This window comes from Hemibagrus wyckioides, linkage group LG06 (assembly GCF_019097595.1).
Source record: "Hemibagrus wyckioides isolate EC202008001 linkage group LG06, SWU_Hwy_1.0, whole genome shotgun sequence".
NCBI classification, from domain to species: Eukaryota; Metazoa; Chordata; class Actinopteri; order Siluriformes; family Bagridae; genus Hemibagrus; species Hemibagrus wyckioides.
In genome coordinates this window covers 46,070,768-46,091,902 of record NC_080715.1, presented here as the reverse complement: position 1 = coordinate 46,091,902, position 21,135 = coordinate 46,070,768, and the positions used below count along the sequence as shown (strand labels likewise).

Below are 21,135 nucleotides of genomic sequence, written 5' to 3'. Positions count from 1 at the left end.
CTGCACCAGGCTGTTAGATGTTGCACCTCCTCTCTGTATGCTGACTCATCGTTCTTGCTGATGAGACCCACCACGGTCGTGTCATCGGCGAACTTGACGATGTGGTTCGATCTGTGCATTGCTGCACAGTCGTGAGTCAGCAGAGTGAACAGCAATGGACTGAGCACACAGCCCTGAGGAGCTCCAGTGTTCAGTGTGGTGGTGCTGGAGATACTGCTCCCGATCCGGACTGACTGAGGTCTCCCAGTCAGGAAATCCAGGATCCAGTTGCAAGCTAATTTCAGGAAACTACTCACGGATGGATGGATGGATGGATGGATGGATGGATGGATGGATGGATGGATGGATGGATAGATGGATAGATAGATAGATAGATAGATAGATAGATAGATAGATAGATAGATAGATAGATAGATAGATAGATAGATAGAGGGGAAAAAATTATTTGATCCCCTGCTGATTTTGTACGTTTGCCCACTGAGAGAGAAATTATCAGTCTGTAATTTTAATGGTAGGTTTATCTGAACAGTGAGAGACAGAATAACAAAAAAATCCAGAAAAACACATTTCAAAAAAGTTCTACATTGATTTGCATTTTATTGAGTGAAATAAGTATTTGATCCCTTTGTAAAACATGACTTGGTACTTGGTGGCAAACCCTTGTTGGCAATCACAGACATCAGACATTTCTTGTAGTTGGCCACCAGGTTTGCACACATCTCACATCTCAAGGAATTTGGGCCCACTCCACTTTGCAGATCCTCTCCAAGTCATTAAGGTTTTGTGGCTGACCCTTCAGCTCCCTCCACAGATTTTCCATGGGATTATGGTCTGGAGACTGGCTAGACCACTACAGGACCTTAATGTGCTTAATGTGCCTTTGCCGTGTGTTTTGGGTCATTGTCAGGCTGGAATATCCATCCACAACCCATTTTCAATGCCCTGGCTGAAGGAAGGAGGTTCTCATCCAAGATTTAACGGTATATGGCCCCGTCCATCGTCCCTTTGATGCAGTGCAGTTGTCCTGTCACCTGGGGATGGTGTACTTGGGGTCATAGGCAGCATTCCTCCTCCTCCAAACACGGCGAGTTGAGTTGATGCCAAAGCTGGATTTTGGTCTCATCTGACCACAACACTTTCACCCAGTTCTCCTCTGAATCATTCAGATGTTCACTGGCAAACTTCAGATGAGCCTGTACATGTGCTTTCTTTAGCAGGGGGACCTTGCGGGTGCTACTGGATTTCAGTCTTTCACGGTGCAATGTGTTACCAATTTTCTTGGTGACTACGGTCCCAGCTGCCTTGAGATCATTGACAAAATCCTCCAGTGTAATTCTGGGCTGATTCCTCGCCGTTCTCATGATCATTGAAACTCCATGAGGTGAGATCTTGCATGGAGCCCCAGACCGAGGAAGATTGACAGACCTTTTGTGTTTTTTCCATTTGAGAATAATCGCACCAACTGTTGTCACCTTCTCACCAAGCTGCTTGGCGATGGTCTTGTAGCTCATTCCAGCCTTGTGTAGGTCTACAATCTGGTCCCTGACATCCATGGACAGCTCTTTGGTCTTGGCCATGATGGAGAGTTTGGAATCTGATTGTTTCCTTCTGTGGACAGGTGTCTTTCATACAGGTAACCAGCTGAGATTAAGAGCACTCCCCGAGAGTACTCCTACTGTAATCTCAGCTCCTTACCTGTATAAAAGACAGCTGGGAGCCAGAAATCTTTCTGATTGATAGGGGATCAAATACTTATTTCACTCAATAAAATGCAAATCAATGTAGAACTTTTCTGAAATGTGTTTTTCTGGATTTTTTTTTGTTATTCTGTCTCTCACTGTTCAAATACACCTACCATTAAAATTACAAACTGATCATTTCTTTGTCAGTGGGCAAACGTACAAAATCAGCAGGGGATCAAATCATTTTTTCCCTCACGATAGATAGAGCGAGCCTTCCTGGACGCTTGAGTCGAGCACTGTGGCTTAACTAGATCCACAAAAAAGGATGTATGCATCTTTGTGCTCCTCAAAGCCTTGAATAGAAAAAATAGCTTGGGTCAGGACTCTTGATGCAAATTCAGGGACATACGTCCAGGTACGGGCTAACAGCTTGCTCAAGACGTTAATGAGAGATGTTGATGGTTCCACATACAGTTTATTAATTTCTTGGTGAAACATTAGACGGATGTAATGGATGTACACACAGTGAGGCACAAGGTGAATTAGTGGAATGGAAGGGCTTTGTTGGGCTTCAGCATTAGAAAATATCCAAGTGTTTGACACCACCCCTGGCTATCTGAAGTTAAAAAATAAATAAAAATAAAAAACAAGTAAATAAAAGCATGTCTGATTCTTTATTTATTAACTTTAATCAGTCCTGGTGCATGTAAAAATAATACAAAACTCTTTTTATCATTTTACCCTGTTATTCTTAGGTTTAGACCAGAGAAAAATTATAACTGTGCAGCTCTGTTCTTTGGTTTAATTTACATTTGACCTCTGTGGCAGTTTAATGTGAAATGAGTTTACCCACAAAGACCTCTCAGATCTCACAAACATCAGTTTGGACAATCTGTATTATGTTAAAATGTGCCAGTATGTGTAGTAAAGCAGTTTTAAACACAGCTTATTAATACTTACACAGCTATTTAAATAAAATGGTAATTCAGTGCACTTGTACTCAACTTCTCTAAAGGGCTTTGATATGCTGGAGTCACCTGGGTCAGAAGAGGTATTTCAGAGGCCTAATGTTCCAAAATATTTCACATATAAAGTGCAAATGTTTATGAGAAAGTCCAGTGTGGCTGGTCCCCGGGCGTGGCACAGGGCTGTCACAGCGCCCCCTGGAACTGTGTCAGAAATATAGCTGCACAGCTCATATTCACTTTCACGTATATGCATGAGACCCGGTATACATTTAGATCTCACTGAGCTTAATGACGTTCATCCACCTGTCTTGGGATCTGCTTAACAGGAAGTCAGTTATTTTGGGATGTTTGAAAAACGCCCCCAATGGATTTTGATATACTCCTCCTAGGAGATTTATATGATTTTGACCAAACAGGGTCCAATATGATCTGAAGACATTGAGGATCTAAAATTGAGAAGGGATTCCTGATATCTCAAACGGTTCAGCCATGAGGAGCCCTTAAACTGATGGTGAATAAAAGGAAACAGGAAGTGGCTAATAACTTTGGTGTATATTGAGTGATTTACATCAAACTTCAACTTTATGTTAAGAGAAGAAAGCTGATCACATGGACATGACTACTGTGAGTCTCAGTCATAGCGCCACCAACTGGCAGCAGGAAGTGTGTCACTTTTAGAAATCTAATGTTTTGTCTCTTTCTTTCATGTGATTTGGTTGAAAATCATTCAGAATAATAGCAAGACATGGCTGATGTGAAACTGTGAAGGAATTTGTGATATTGTGAATGTTGTTGCTATGGTGAGGATTTAAATAATGACATAATAGAAGAAAATTAATGTTCTTATATCTTAACAGTGGAAAGTCCTAATGTTTCAAAACATTTTACACAGAAAGAACAACTGGTTGTGAGTAAGTTTGCTTAGTTTCATGATTTTGTGATGCTCTAACGGCTCACAACAAATTTTTACATTCATCAGTCCATTGACTGGACATGGTTTTGGCCTGACTCCTGCAGTACTAGACTATGTCCACTAGAGGCTCTTTACCCTTTATTTTTATTTTTTTTAAAACATGGCTTAATGTTCACAATTTATATACACAGAGTCAACCAAAAAATGTATATATACTTCAGGAAAAGAAAAACAGTATGATGTATATTATGTTAGTATAAAATTAATAATATTATCATAATATCATCATAAGACAAATTCCTAGTACTGTAAAGTGCTCCTTGCTGACCCTTTGCTGTACCTGGCAATAAAACTTTTTCTGATTCTGATTCTGATATATATCAATCTATAATGTATAGCCATACATTTTGTAATAAAATATTTATACAAATATTTCTTTCTCTGGAATGTATATACATTTTTCTCTAAATATACAGTATCTCACAAAAGTGAGTACACCCCTGACATTTTTGTAAATATTTTATTATATCTTTTCATGTGACAACACTGAAGAAATGACCCTCTGCTCCACTGTAAAGTAGTGAGTGTACAGCCTGTATAACAGTGTAAATTTACTGTCCCCTCAAAATAACTCAACACACAGACATTAATGTCTAAACCATTGGCAACAAAAGTGACTACACCCCTCAGTGGAAATGTCCAAATTGGGCCCAATTAGCCATTTACCCTCCCCGGTGTCATGTGACTCGTTAGTGTTACAAGGTCTCAGGTGTGAATGGGGGGCAGGTGTGTTAAATTTGGTGTTATCGCTCTCACACTCTCTCATACTGGTCACTGGAAGTTCAACATGGCACCTCATGGCAAAGAACTCTCTGAGGATCTGAAAAAATGAATTGTTGATCTACATAAAGATGGCCTAGGCTATAAGAAGATTGCCAAGACCCTGAAACTGAGCTGTCAGTCCTGTGAGCCATGTCCTGTGGTCTGATGAGACCAAGATAAACTTATTTGGTTCAGATGGTGTCAAGCGTGTGTGGTGGCAACCAGGTGAGGAGTACAAGGACAAATGTGCCTACGGTCAAGCATGGTGTTGGGAGTGTCATGGTCTGCTGCCGGCACTGGGGAGCTCCAGTTCATTGATGGAAACATGAATGCCAACATGTACTGTGACATACTGAAGCAGAGCATGATCCCCCCCCCCCCTTCGGAGACTGGGCCACAGGGCAGTATTCCAACATGATAACGACCTCAAACACACCTCCAAGACGACCACTGCCTTGCTAAAGAAGCTGAGGGTAAAGGTGATGGACTGGCCAAGCATGTGTCCAGACCTAAACCCTAAGGTGGGGGAGCGCATGGTCTCTAACATCCACCAGCTGTGATGTCATCATGGAGGAGTGAAAGAGGACCTGGGCTGCTCTACACATCTCACTTTTTTAATGCATCATGAACTAGTGGAGATATATACACATCTAAATATTAAACACACAAGTAAATAAATAAATAAGACGTATTGTTTATACATGGGGGGCTATGAGTGATAGATAGATAGATAGATAGATAGATAGATAGATAGATAGATAGATAGATAGATAGATAGATAGATAGATAGATAGATAGATCGATCGATCGATCTTTGACACCTTGGTCCACCCTGTCCATCAGTGTATCCTGCTTGTGTGTTTTACTGTGTTCAGTCACTTTCTCTAACAGGACTTCATCCTTAACCTTTGTGTCAGCTCATATAGCGTCACCATGGAGACCAGGGACTACCGTTTGGAGGAAATGATTTGGAGTTCTGCAACATATTTTAGTCCGGACTCGGCTCTTTCTAAAGCAAAAAGGGTTTGCTGCCTCAGGTCCATGGCTAACACCAAAAACAGAATTGGTGCTTCCCTTGGCTCCTAAACAGCATGAGTGAGGGAGTGGTACAGCTCTTTGGTATCCTTCTCAATGTAATGAGTCCATAATATCTGTCTGAGGGTTAAACACATATGGTTCTGTAACTGCCTGATCATTTTTTACTTTTATTTTAATGAACTCTGTCAGGCTTGTATATTTCCAGGTTGCAACATTCACAACTACTAAAGTTAACAATTCAGTTCCTGCTGAAAGACTAGAAGACATGTTGCATTCAGGTATGCTTGTTAAATGGACCATCATCGTTCGGCTGGACGTTCTGCTGCCAAAAGTAAAGCTGTTGAACCCAAGCACTATATTTAAGTATGATATGGGGATACATTTGCTGTGAGCAAATGCCCTTGAAAGTGAAGAAAATGTGATAGAAAACGTTATTAGATTTTTTATAATTACAGCAACACTGTGGTACGAGGGTGGGATGGTTCCTCAAGACCTCAGACCTGCTGTAATGAAAATTGCAGAAAAAGTGAAAAAGATGAAAAAAATGAAAGAGTGTTTATCTGACAGCTTTTGAGTTAATTTAGTAGAAGATGTATAGAAAGGGAAAGGAAAGACTTATACCTCTTTACAGATACACAATTCATTTAGGAATTACTTTTATTTTGCCTTTAGATGCCTGAGGTGAATTCTAAGGAATAAGATGGCTACTTGGAGATACCAATAGATCTGTGAAAATCAATGTCAAACATTTTAAACACAAAATCACACAAACCTATAATTTAATTTCATTTAATTCACATTTCAATGTATTTTATGTGATTAATATAGCAGGTGATGAATTATACTTTGTAGTATATATTTTTCTGCTTTGGCAGTGAGGGAGAGTGAGAGAGAGAGATAGAGCATTTAACTTACATGGCTGTAGAGAAGACAGGAGAGGATGGGAACAGAAAGAGACTTGTGTTTACCACTGACTCAAAAATCATGGTCAGTAGACTGACCCTTTTTCTGTTATATACGTAATATATGTCATATAATATATAATGTTATTTATTTTTCCACGTTTTAGTAAACCATTTAAAAGTTGTGAAATTCTTTAAAAATGATCTGTATATGAGTGAAACATTCTGTTTGTGTTTAAAGGAAAATTTTATACATATACTGACGACTAAAAATAATCAGAATGAGGCTGTAATAGGAACAAATATAAATATTTAAGTAAAGCATATAATCATTATACAAATGAGTTTATTCATAAATAATTCTATTTATCTATATATTATCTATAGTAATAACTTATGGGAATAGGGGGAGAGGGATATGAACAGAGGGATTGATTAAAAAGGGATAGATTAATAAGGGAAGAATGATCTTAAGGGTTAAGCCCTTCTTCAGGTCCTGGGGTTCACTGTACAATCCTGTAAAAAAGAGAAGAGATTTTTAAAATATTAAGTTCATCAAAAATAGAAATAAAATGAATTCATACTTACATGTGGAGTCTGAGCAATGTAGGAAAAAGAAGTGAGAGAAAAGAACATGAAATGAAGCAGAAGAAAAGATGAAGTGGGTAAGGGGAAAGACATTGCTCAGAGCTCCTCCAAAATGTCCATCATCAGCTGGACGTGCAGCTTGAGGAGTCGCTGAACTGTGGTGGCTAAGGCTGCTGGGTCACTGTAGAGCTCCAGAGGCTGAGTGAACAGTACTTCAGCAAGCTCTGTAAGGTAATCCTATTGACAAATTACACACACATCCATCACAGTGTCACTGAGTTTAAGATACAATCCTGAGAATTTGTGTATGGTGGCATCAGAAGATATTCAACACTTACAATAAGCACTGTGAAGTACAGCTCTGCTGCAGGCTCCCACACGTCCACGTCCCACATGCTGAAGAGCGCAAGCAGGCGCTCCAAGAATCCTCCCTTAAACTTTTGGAAAGAAAGACAAGCTTCATTAATGCCATGTCTTATCAGGTTCAAAAAATATGGAGAAAAGGAAAAGGAGATGAAATAGACCATGTTCTGAAACTCAAACATTGCTTAGAAATCTCCTGATAAGACACTTACTGGCTGAGGTTTTGAGCCATTTATACAGTAGCTGAAGAAAATCAGCTCAAAAAAAACATCCAGGAAGTTGTAGTGGTGGTCCTGCACAGAGGAGAAAAATTACAGAAATAAATTAGCTTTACATATTGGAGTCCTGTTTTCTATATTAGCAACATCTGTTATCTTTAAACATCTGTCATTTCACACAGGCGTTTATTAGCTTACACAGGAGCTGAGCTCTGCTTTAATCGATTCCTGATTGGAAGGCGTCCTCAGGAATCGAATCAGGGCCTCGTAGGCCAACTGCACACCAACTACTTCCTGTTAAAGCAACAACAAAATCTCTGTAACTCACTTTGGCTATGGCTGAGAAACTGAAATTATTTCCATCCCAAAAATGATACAGTCTTTCATCATTCTGAAGTCACCTGGTTGTTAGCTGCTGCCAGTCGCATGACGATCTTTTTTCCCACCGTGAACAAGAAGTTCTGGTTCTGGATGCTGGCAAGCAGAGTCTGAAAATAAGACAGCACACAATATAAAAGTTAAAGCAGAGTGGACTTTACCTGCACAGTAACAGCAGCTGAATAAATGGTTTTACTCACAGCAAACGCCTCACGGAGAGCGGGCACCTTCAGGCCGATTTCAGTCACCCCTCTGTCTGAAAGATGGCAGCTAAGAAAGAAGAGATGTAAATGCTTAGTGTATGTTAAACATACAATACACTGTTACATCATTAAACAGTGAAGAGGATCGTACCAAATAAAGGGCACCTCCAACTCCTCTGGGTTAAGGCGCTCCTCACTCTCCTGCAAGCCAAATCATTAAATCATTAAAACTCACACAGTACATTTTACAGTATCTGAATCAGGGGAATAGCAGCATATGTAGATACACATCAGGTCTGAAAGTCTGAATTACCTCACAGTCGTTGTAATTATAATCCCAAGTGGAGGTGAACATCTGCCCATCTTCAGCCACATACAGCATAGTGCAGGTTACCGTTGTAATGGTTTGCTGTTGAATAAAAATAATATTGACACTGAAGACAAATAAAAGCACAAGAGACAAAATTCTAAAAGCTACTAACTACAAGATACACTTCATGACAGTGCAATAAATTTACCACAAAATAATGTGGCACGACGAATGATGTCTCCATTCGGTTACAGGAGATGAACTCTGTAACCCTCCCAGATTCAGACTTAAGAGAACAAATTAAAGTGAACACAATTAGTCACTGCAATTAACAAAAGTTTTGTGATGCCACAATGAATAATCCCTTACCTGTATGCCAGTGAAACAGTCCTCTATGGAGCTTTCATAAGGGAATCCCTGCAAATGACAAAAAGCTGAAACTCAAGATCTATTTCACAAACGTGAGTCTAATAATCATCACGGTCAATTCTCTTCCTCAGAGTAATTAAGTCTGTGATTACCATGTGATTCAAGCTGCTCGTCTTGGTGGTTTTAAACCAACAAAGACGGCTCTGTGGGCCCCTTATCATCCCCAGGAAGTATGTCCTGATTTCCACTGACTGGAAATAGAGAAACAAAACTAAACATTAGAACTTGTAAAGAAGGGTGTTTGTGTGTTTGTATCTCAGCTGCTGCACTGTAGAATACCTTAAACTGGGAGATGGAGGGGTCTGCAGAGAGGAACTGTATATTTCGGCAGGCGCCGATCAGCTCGCCAGCATCGAGCGGCTGTGAAAAATAGAGCAGGAAGATCGTGAGTGCTTCTGATCACAGCAGTTTCATACTAATATTCTGTCACTTACAGTAAAAACAACCTTGTAAAATCCAGTGATCAGCTTTAGTAAATAAATGGAAGCTTTGGTTACCAGAAAAACAGGTGAAGGGTCTTGGTGTTCTTCGGTCGGCAGCAGCTGGATGTTCGGCTCAACAAACTTTAAACACACAAACACAATTAGTCACTGCAGTTAACAACATTTTGTGATGCCACAATGAATAATCCCTTACCTGAATGCCAGTGAAAATCTCCTCATCACTGGTATAATAAGGGAATCCCTGCAAATGACAATTAGATGAAACTCAAGATCTACAACCACATTTCACAAAAGTGCTCTTCTAAAAATCAGGTCAGTTCAAAAATGTCCATTCTCTTCATCAGAGTAATAAAGACTGTGATTACCTCGCGAGTCAAGCAGTGTGTCTCTGCGGTTTCAAACCAGCAGAGCCGACTCTCTGGACCCCTCATCATTCCAGTGATGTCTCTGCTAATGTCCACTGGCTAGAAATAGAGAAAGAAAACTTAACATTAGATCTTGTAAAGAAGGGTGTTTGTGTGCTTGTATCTCAGTTACAGCAGTGTAGAATACCTGGGAGAGGGAGGAGACTGCAGACACGCACTGGACATCACGGCAGGCACTGTCCGGCTCATCAGCATCGAACGGCTGTGAAAAGTAGAGCATGAAGATCATAAGTGCTTCTTATCATAGCAGATTTATACTAACATTCTTTACAGTAAAAACAACCCTGTAAAATCCACTGATTGGCTTTAGGAAATAAATGAAGGATTTTCTTACCAGAATGACAGCTGAAGGTTCGACGTGTGGTTCGGTGGGCAGCAGCTGCTGGATTGGCTCAATGACCTTAACACACACACACACACACACACACACACTTAGACAAAACTGGCCTGTATGTTTTAAATGAAGTTAAAATATTACTATTTAACTGACACATACCTGGAGGACAGAGGGAGGATCTACTGATTCCTCCAGCACATCCACAGGCTCTGCAATAGATTACTTTTCTGTGACTCAGAATTATGACTCTTCAATTACACAATATCAAACTTTCCTATTAATACAGAAAACTTAATAAACCAGTGAGTTTGATAATTAGTTAACTTGTGAGGAAACAGAAAAATTGTAGCAGTCAGACTGTGTAAATTCACTGTACATGTGACCTGATTAAACTCTCTAAAACCTCCTGCCCCTGTCCACCACCCAAATCTATAAAAAATATTATTACTGTATAATCATTAAAACCTTTATACTCACTATGATATTGTGTAAATGAAATGATTAGTGAAGTTCTCTAGGTAGATAACATACACCGCTCAGCCATAACTTTATGACCACCTGCCGAAAATTTTGTTGGTCCCCTTTTGCTGCCAAAACAGCCCTGACCTGTCGAGGCATGGACTCTACTAGATCCCTGAAGGTGTGCTGTGGTATCTGGCACCAAGATGTTAGCAGCAGATCCTTTAAGTCCTGTAAGTTGTGAGGTGAGGCCTCCATGGATCGGACTTCTTTGTTCAGCACATCCCACAGATGCTGGATTGGACTGAGATCTGGGGAATTTGGACACCAAGTCAACACCTCAAACTCATTGTTGTACTCATCAAACCATTCCTGATCCATTTTTGCTTTGTGGCACGGCGCATTATCCTGCTGAAAGAGGCCACAGTCATCAGGGAATACTGTTTCCATGAAAGGATGTAGGTGGCCTACAACAATGCTTAGGTAGGTGGTACGTGTAAAAGTAACATCCACATGGATGGCAGGACACAAGGTTTCCCAGCAGAACATTGCACAAAGCAAGTGCATCCTGGTGCCATGTGTTCCCCTGGTAAGTGATGAACATGCACCCGGCCATCCATGTAATGTAAAAGAAAACATAATTCATCAGACCAGGCCACCTTCTTCCATTGCTCCGTGGTCCAGTTCTGATGCTCATGTGCCCATTGTTGGTACTTTCAGTGGTGCACAGGGGTCAGCATGAGCGCCCTGACTGGTCTTCGGCTATGCAGACCCATACGCAACAAACCGTTATTTACCGTGTATTCTGACACCTTTCTATCAGAACCAGCATTAACTTCTTCAGCAATTTGAGAAACAGTAGCTCATCTTTTGGATCGGACCACATGGGCCAGCCTTCACTCTCCATGTGCATCAGTAAGCCTTGGCCACCCATGACCCTGTCACCGGTTCACCACTGTTCCTTCCTTGGACCACTTTTGATAGATACTGACCACTGCAGACCGGGAACACCCCACAAGAGCTGCAGTTTTGGAGATGCTCTGATCCAGTCATGCAGCTATCACCATTTGTTAAACTCCTTCAAATCCTTATGCTTGTCCATTTTTCCTGCTTCTAACATCACCTTTGAGGATGAAATGTTCACCTGCTGCCTAATATATCCCACCCACTAACAGGTGCCATGATGAGGAGATCATCAGTGTTATTCACGGCACCTCTCAGTGGTCATAATGTTATGGCTGATCGGTGTACATCTGTAACCATGCCCTTTAGTGCGAGAGCTGATTAATCAGTAGTCTAAGCATGATTTAGTGTAAAACCAGTAGTCAGTGTTGTTAAATGTGACTTTTTAATGGGGATGAATAGAATATTGTGGAAATAAATTAAATTCTCATTGGTCAAGCTCATCGACTCGTTCAGGATTTTAGTGTGTAATTTTAGTGTCGCTAGCAGCTTAACTAACATTAGGCTAAACATTATATTTATATTATATTTACCGATAAACTGTGTACTAATTACAACAAATAGACATGTAGATATAATTTGTCCAACTATTACAGAGTAATTTAAATCGGTAAAACTCGGCTAAAGTCCGCTAGCGCGCTAGCTAGCGAATCACAAGGCTAATCATGATTTAGTGTAAAACCAGTAGTCAGGGTTGTTAAAGGTGACCTACTAACAGGGTAAATATTTCATTGTGGAAATAAAATAAATTCCTGACCAGGCTTAAGGATATTATTGTGTCATTTAAACCAGTAGCCGAGTTCGCTAGCACGATAACTAGCATGAGGCTAATTGTTAGCAGTAGATGAGGTCACTTGTTAGCTACATAACACTAGACTGTAACACTGTACCTTCTACTGGATTTATTGTAAAATCAGTGAGACATTAAAGTCACGAGGTAGGATAAAGATCCTCCTACCTTGAGGAAGCTCAGTGTGGTCAGGAGGAGCTCTGTCTCTCTGGAGGATGCGGTAAATGCAGTAACCCGCACCGGCAGAGAGAGTGACCAGACCCGCAGCACAGGCGATCTCACCCAGGGTCCAGCTCTTCAGGTGCCGCAGAAATCCTCGGAAGTCCATCGCTGTGTCAGAAGTCCTTCGTCGGGAGTCGCTGTTCGTCGAGTATAGATGTAGAGATGAGTTTGTAGAGACGATGTTTATCCGTATCCAAGCAGTAATCCAAATGCAGTGTGATCGTTTAAAACTATTCGACGCGTTATCACCATGGAGACAGTTTAACCACAAACAACTTTAAGAAGCGAACGCGCATGCGCACCTCTAAACCGCACAGATTCCTGCAGCTCGAGACCCCACGTGGGATTGTCTGAGATACGGATTGGAGTCACGCAGATTATTATTATTATTATTATTATTATTATTATTATTATTATTATTATTATTATTATATGGTGGTTATCATTATTAATTATTATAATTATAAAATCATCACTATTATTATATTGTTCTTACTGTTAACACACACTTTAATACACTTATTTACTTACACTTATATATCAATATACACTTATTTACTTACATTTATATATCAATATACACTTATTTACTTACATTTATATATCAATATACTGTATACTTACTTAGATGGTTCCTTATAGACTGTTGTTGCTCTAACTGTGTGAAGAGTTTTGTAAATATGAACACAGTACTCATAAATGCATGTCACTAACTGTAAGAGAAATTGTAAAACAAATCCAACAATCCCTTTGCTCCATCTGCTGGAGAATCGATGAGATGACATTAAGAAATCTGGGGCAATTTTTCTAAACGTTTTCTGTTATCAAGTAAATCTTTTAGGACAGCACACTGGGACTCTCTCAAACACCCAGGACGTCCTTATCTCTTAATTACTATTCTGTGAGATAAAGTAACAAGTATTTACTATTCATTTTGTACTTGTCTCATAAACATTACACCATCACTCATCTGTAACAACAGTAGGTCATTTCATCTGTCAGTCTGTGACAGCAAAGAATTAGTGTCTGTAATGACCTTAGGAACTACACTGACCTAATAGTTCCTCATGGGCCATTGATTGCTGTTGTAGAAAGGACATTAATCAGTTACAGTTACGTTATTTACTGTTTAGTGTCACCCAAATGAGGATGGGTTCCCTTCTGAGCCTGGTTCCTCTCAAGGTTTCTTCCTTATTCCATCCCAGGGAGTTTTTCCTTTTTCCCAGGGAGTCGCCACACGCTTGTTCATTAGGGATAAAATAGGGATAAAATAGTTTAATAATTAAATTTATTAATTTATTCTTATTTCTAGTAATTTAGTTATTTTTTATTCATTTTTCCCCTCCCCTTTCTCTGTTTTTCTTTTCTCAAGCTGCTTTGAGACAATGTTCATTGTAAAACCTATGGTTTTAGGTGTGTAGATATGGTGAAAGGTTCTCAGTATGTGGAGCTATCACCTACCTGAGACAGAGGAACTTTAACCAGGTGAGAAAGGTCCTAATATTCTTCTGCTATATTGCTGTTGACCTGGATTGTGTGTATTGCATGCATGAATATTAATGTTACATATTAGCCCACATCATCTTTTTCTTTTTCTTTTTTGTTCACCCCATTATCTGTCTTCAGTGTTTCTCACATTTATATTCACAATATTTCTTTTTCTGCTTTACATTTGCTTGCCTGTTGAGGCTGAGGTATGTGTGTTGTCACAGGGTATGTCTTTAAATGAGTGCCCTTTGTGGTGATGGTTTTGCCTCTCTCACTGCTCGTCATTTGTGCCTCATAAAATAAGTGGAAACACAAATCAGGAACTGATCCGAGAACAGCTTTTATTTCTAATTCTTCCTTACGCTACATTTTAGTTATCAGTAATGGGGTTATAGTCTGAATAAGGGAAAGCGCATAGATTAAGCAGGCTCTTCTAAATACAACAAATATCTGACACACTTGTGCTGCTGTACAGGCAGAGGACACACTGAAACCCTTTAACAAGAAGAAATACAGCCGGGTGAAGAGTGCTGCTGCTCCCAACCTCTCTGTTCTCTTCTGTTTGGTATGGAGGTTCCTGTAAAAGGCAGACTTGTAAATATATTGTAAAGAATTCTGACATTGCACTTTCATTCCTTCCATTATTTTTGTATATATAATTATACAGAAGTACATTTTATATATTTAAAAAAAATGTTTAAAGTGCAGATGACGTTTATTTGAGAGAGTAGAGTTGAGTACATTCAGAATGTGTCAAACCTTTACATTTCTTTTTGTTTTTTGAAGAGAATTTATGATTATTATTAATGATTCACAATATTTTCAATGATTATTAGATTTTGTGAAACAGATCTTGAGTTTCAGCTAATTGTCATTCACAGGGATTCTGTCATCATACCACCATTGAGGACAGTTTCAGTGCCATACAGGTGAGGGATTATCTGTTGAGGCATCACAGAGAAATTCTTCTCTTACGGTTGAATCTGGGAGGGTTACAGAGTTCATTTCCTGTGATGTAATGGACTCGTCCATCTTCGTGCCAGTTGAGGATTATGAGGTAAATTTATTGCAATGTCATGAAGTCTGTATTGTAAATAGTAACTTTTGAAATGTTGTCTTTTGTACATTTATGTGTCTGCAGTGTTAATGTGTTTGTTTGTTTGCCTTTTAATTTAACAGCGAATCTTAAAAAAGGCGTCCTTCACGTTCCTCCATGCGGCTAATGATGGTCAGGTGAACATCAACACTTCGGTGCAGGAGTACGCTTACTCTACCTGCAGTGATTCAGAGGAACAGCACGACTCTGAGGTAAAGTATCAGACCTGATGTGTATCTACAGATGCTGCTATTCCCCTGAATGGAAGGCTGTAAGATTTATTGTGTGAGTTTTAATGATTTATTGCTAATGTGTCTTGCAGGAGAGTGAGGAGTGCCCTAACCAAGAGGAGATGGAGGTGCCCTTTATTAGGTACAACCCTCTTCACAGTTTAATGGTGTAACAGTGTAATGTCTGTTTCATACAGTAAACTTTTACATCTCTTGTATCTTAGTGACCATCTTACAGAAAGAGGGGTGACTGACATCAGCCTGAAGCTGCGTTCTCTCTGAGAGGCGTTCTCTGTGAGTAAAACCTTTATTTATCTGCTGTTTTTGTGCACGTGAAGTCCACTCTGCTTTAACTTATATTGTGTGCTGTCTTATATCCAGGACTTCTTGTTTGTTGTGGGAAAGAAGATAGTGATGAGTCTGGCAGCAGCTAACAACCAAGTGACTTCAGAATGATGATGTTTCATTTTTATGTAATTATAGTAGTTACGTTTAAAAAAGGGGAAATGTACAGTACATTATCTTTATTGGAGAACAGGACATGTTTAGGCTTACATACTGCTTCATGTTAGGGTATAAATTAAGTAGCCACCTTGAACACCATAAGTGAGATTTGTTTGTTTGTATGTTTTAACAGGATGCAGTTGGTGTACAGCTGGCCTACAAGGCTCTGATTCATTTCCTGAGGATTCCTACTTATCAGGACTGGATTAAGGCAGAGCTCAGCGGGGTTAATGTAAGATTATAAATGTCTGTGTAACATGACAGTTGTTTAAATCTAAAAGATTTCCATAATAGAAAACTCAATTAGGACTCCATTATGTGAAGCTAATTTCTTTTTGTAACTTTTCTCCTGTCTGCAGGTCCAACACTACAACTTTGTGGACGTGTTTTACGAGCTGCTTCTCTTCAGATACCTGATGAACGGCTTAACACCACAGCCAGTAAGAGTCTTATCAGGGGATTTAAAAGAGATGCTAGAATTGTAGTTTGAGAACACAATCTATTTGATCGCTTTTTCTTTTCTCATATTTTAACCCTGGCTTTAACAGAGCTTGTGGATACTGGATGTGTGTGTGTGTGTGTGTAATTTGTTGATAGGGTCATCTTACAGGCCTTATTGAAGTACTCTTCTCTCAGCCCCTGGAGCTCTACACAGACCCGCCAGCTTTAGCCAGCACCGTTAGGCATCTCCTCAGGCAGCATGTGGAGAAGATGATGAAGACTTTGGAGAGGCTCTGAGCAACGTCCTTCCCTTACCCCTACACCTCCACATTTCCCACCACACACACACACACACACACACACACACACACACACACACACACACACACACACACACACACACTGCTCAAGAGCCTCACAGGTAAGTATAAATTAATTTTGTAATTTTTAAATTCTCAAATTTTCATATCTCTCTTCTTTTTCTCCCTAAAGGTCTGCACAACAATCCCAGGACATAAAGAACAGAAGAGCGTAATCAATTGTCATATTTTAAATAATTACTTTCTCATTCGATTTTACTATCGACTATAATATTTTACTATTGATTTTATTTTCATCCTCCTATTAATCCCCCATCACCCCCTCCTCCCTCTGTAGATCATGAATAGAGCTTATCTGTAAATAGTTTAAAATCTGTAAATAGTTGTAGCGTTTATTATAGTGCTTATTTAACTTCAATAAAATATTTTTATTGCATCTATTACAGCCTCATTCTGATCATTTCTATGCATCTTTTCAACACAAACACATAAAATTCATTTCTCACTAATATACACATCCTTTTTAAAGAGTGTCAGAAACTTTGAGTCATTCACTACAATGTGAAATAAAATGATAAATAATAAAATACAGATAGCCTTCAAAAATCCTTCAAGACCCAAAGTGTCAGGATTATAGTCTGAAATTCTAATTGTAAAGGATCAAAAATCTGAGATGACCCCATCTTACACATTTTAGTGGATTTGTTTACATGGAATAGTATTGACAAATGCACCAGTTCAGGGGTGTAATTTCCACTGGGGACAGGGGGACATGTCGCCCCAACTTTTCTAAATCCCGTTTGTGCCCCCCCCCCATTGAAATTCCTTTGTTATGATTTTTTTAACCGCACGCCGTCATCACCACGGAGGAGCAGGACCGAGCAGGACACAGAGAGTCTGTCTGTGTCGATGCCCGAGTCCGTGTCCAGGAACGTCACGTGCACAATCTAACACTATCTCACTGGAAGGTGTAATGAACAGGTATCACGTTTGTGGTTCTGTCAGCGATGAAACACCAGAAGCAGCAACAGATGACTTTAATGTCATCATGGATGAAAAGAAAGAATGGAGATGTGAGTTGGTTGATTCAGTAAATTAGCACAGGTCAGGATAATCATATTACACAATCGTATCTACACCTGTTGATGTTAGCCTAACTTTGACTGAGCTGTTGTTGCTAGGCAACTTCAGACTGTTAGCCAAATATGTAATGTAGATTCAAGTTACATTTTTTTTGTTTGTGAGATTGTGTGCCAATCCTGCATCCTGTATAATAAGTAGTCCAAATAAGTAGTTTATCTGTTGTTATCAATTTCCCATCCTTTAAGTTTACAGAAGTAAGGATTACAGATCATTATTCCTATCCTGCTATAATAAAGTGTTGGAGAAATAAAAGACTTCGGCTCCTTCCCGTCTTTCAGCACGTTCTTCAATCTGCAGACCGCGGTGTCACAGAGGATCAGAGGACAAGTGTGTGTGTGTGTGTGTGTGTGATCAGGAAGACTCATTTGGCTTGTTCAGTACTCAAATGTTATACATCTCTATGCAATACAGTGGAATACTGCAATAAGTTCACCATCATACCCTGTTAATGTACGAGTTTATGTAGCTGTTAAGATTTTAAACGATTTAATAACAAAATTGCTTTCTTGATCCCAGCATGTTTTATTGTTGTTCCCAAATTGTTTATAGATAATATTAAGGTTAATTGAGGTCACGGTGGATAATTAGCGTCTAAACGGAAATATGACACAGTTGTTATTGAACTATGATTATAGGCTTATTTGGGTTGGTTAAAAGGTGAAAGTGTTCTAAAATATTTGTTATCTGAGATATTTGTAGCTTAAGCCTAATTTTTAAGGTTTTATACACAAGTATTCTGATTTTCTGAGTTTATAATGTGAAACGTACTGATCGTAAAGTGATGGAATCTAAGTGGAATAACTTGTTAATTCTGTAATCTGATTTTATGGTGTTTATCTTTGTTTACAGTTTGACCACACACACACACACACACACACACACACACAATGATGTACAACAATGCTACTTCACTATAAAATTTGTAAATTGTGAGTTCTGCACAAAGGAAACAAAGGAAAGAAACAACAACTATTCTAATGTTATCGTTAGATCACTAATGAGTAATTATCTGTAGTCCAGCTGTAGTAGCAGTGTGGGGACACAAGGTTTCACCATGTAGCTGCTAATCAAAGAATAAATAATCAAAGAATAAATAAATAATAAAAAAAATAACCTCTTAATAGCATTTAAATCTCTGTTAACTCATGTTAGTCATTAAAATCTAATCTCATTTATTATAAAATATTTGATTTATTTATTTTGAAATATTTTATCGTTAAAAAATATTTTAATTTCTAAATAAGTTAATTAAAAAAAATTATTATGGATCTTACTTTTTATTATTATTTGTGACCAGCTTCTAAGTTCTCCTCAGCTCACATGTTTTTAAATGTGTCTTTATTACTTCCTTTCACACACTTGCTGTTGAACAAACTGACGGACATTACAGAGATATGTTTATAAAAATAAACTATTAACACTTCTATTTTTTAAAGCATTCTTATTTTACAGCATCTGTATATATGTGTATCTATCTGTGATGGAATTAGTGATGAAATATGTTTAAAAAAATGAGAAATGACATAGTGGTTGTTGTGGTTTCCTGAAAACCAGAGTATATAAAGAGAGACACTCAGGCAGTGTGTCAGAGTGTGTGTGTGTTTCACGCTGAGGGACTGGTGTGTGTGTGTACAGAAGAATCAGTAATGATGAAGTGCTTGTATCTTTTGTCTGTCGTGTTTCACGTGGCTGCAGGTGAGTGAAGTTATTTTCTATTTTCTATTACAGAAAGGAGAGAGAATATTAGCCAGTTCTTAGTTCAGCTGCTTTGTGTTTAGTTCATGTGGTTTCTGTCCAGACTGGGTTTACAGTAGGCCGGAGTTCAGCTCTGATCCTGAACTAACAAGTATTATAGGGATGTTAGGGGTGTCAAATGTTACACTATTAATCTGTTCAAAGACAGAGTTAATCTTTATACACAAGGTAAACGTACACATCCTGCCTTGTGTTATAATGTCCTTATTTAGACCTGTTCAGCTTTGATCATGTGGATTTTTTCTTCCTGATTAACTTCAGTGTAAAATGTACTGATGAAGAGAGGTGGGCTAATGAATAAGGAGGATTCTACAGTCAGATTATTTTACATCCCTATAATACTTACAGTGTATGTTTTTACACATTTACTGAATTACATCTCTCACAATCTCTGTCTTATTGAATGTATCTATAATAACTCATATAAAGCATAGTAGAAAAGTTATTTCCTGTAACTTGTACATCACTTCTTCACTCTGGTCTTAGCTGTAAATAGATGCATGTAAATTTCATGCTTTTTTTGTCACTGCTGTCTCTCTGACCACAATCTCCACTTCCTACATTACATCATATTTAGAGTTTTTATTTTTAACAATTACTTACATGCTTTTATCAACACTCTGTTTACATTTTCAAAGCTGTGTAACACTTTTATTCAGAAAAATAAATACATTTTTCTTTAAAAATAAGTATCTTTTGTAAAAGTAAATAAACTGATAAAAATAATATTATTAGCTAATTTCTAATTTAGCCTCATAACACTTCATTACCATTAAAAGTGTAAATAAGATAAGATAAGATAAGATAAGATAAGATAAGATAAGATAAGATAAGATAAGATAAGATAAGATAAGATAAGATAAACCTTTATCCTATGTGTGGATCTATGAGCAGTGTGGTGATGCAGTGTGTAGCGTCGTCTCCTCACAGCTCCAGGGTTCCTGCTTCAGTCCTGAGATCAGGTTCCCATCTTTGTGGAGTTTCTGTGATTGTTCTTCCCATGTCCATGTGGATTTCCTCTGGATTCTCTGGTTTCCTCCATCTATAAAACATGACAGTAGGTGGAGTGTCTAGGATAAATTGCCCCTAGTTCTGAATGTGTGATTGCATGAGAGAGAAATACAATGCAGGGTGTATTTCCAGTATTTACAGGTTTATGTTGTTGAGAGAGATTTTCCTCATGTTCTGGTAGAATGAATTGGTTTTGAGGAGTGTGTGAAGTGTATTGATGGTTATAGTGGGTTATGGATGTGAGGTTAACTGATGTAATGATCTGCACACTGGTAAAGCCAACTGTGTAAAGAAATTTGAAAAAATGACCATAGTATTGATAAATGTTTGTAAGTAACTGTAAAAATATTGAAAACTGATCAGTTTAAAGAAATCTGCACTTTGTGTAGTTTTATTCTCTCCAAATTGTCTTTATTTTCAGATGTAGTTGTAACATTGAGTCAAAACACAGCTGTCTAACTACAAGTGGAACAAATACACACATGATCACAGGATAGTGTAACACACACAGTAGTTAGGAACTGGACTGAGAAACAAGAGATTCAGGTTTTGATGGTCAGTTTCCACTACTGACCAATCCTAACTAAAGAAAATATTCTCAAATGATCACAAAATGCATGTTTCTCATGAACTAACCATTTTTATGACATTTCATGATTTTGGAAATAATTCTACTGAAGCATAAATATTTTCT

At 38.5% G+C, this 21,135-nt stretch overlaps 1 long non-coding RNA gene across 1 annotated transcript; it reads right to left on the bottom strand.

Moving 5' to 3' along the window:
• Nucleotides 1–6,718: 6,718 nt before the first annotated feature.
• Nucleotides 6,719–7,569, bottom strand: LOC131355330 (uncharacterized). Its single transcript, XR_009204848.1, has 3 exons — nucleotides 7,489–7,569; nucleotides 7,252–7,350; nucleotides 6,719–7,150 (listed from the first exon to the last, which is right to left on the bottom strand). It is a non-coding gene; the product is annotated as an uncharacterized LOC131355330 (long non-coding RNA).
• Nucleotides 7,570–21,135: the final 13,566 nt, after the last annotated feature.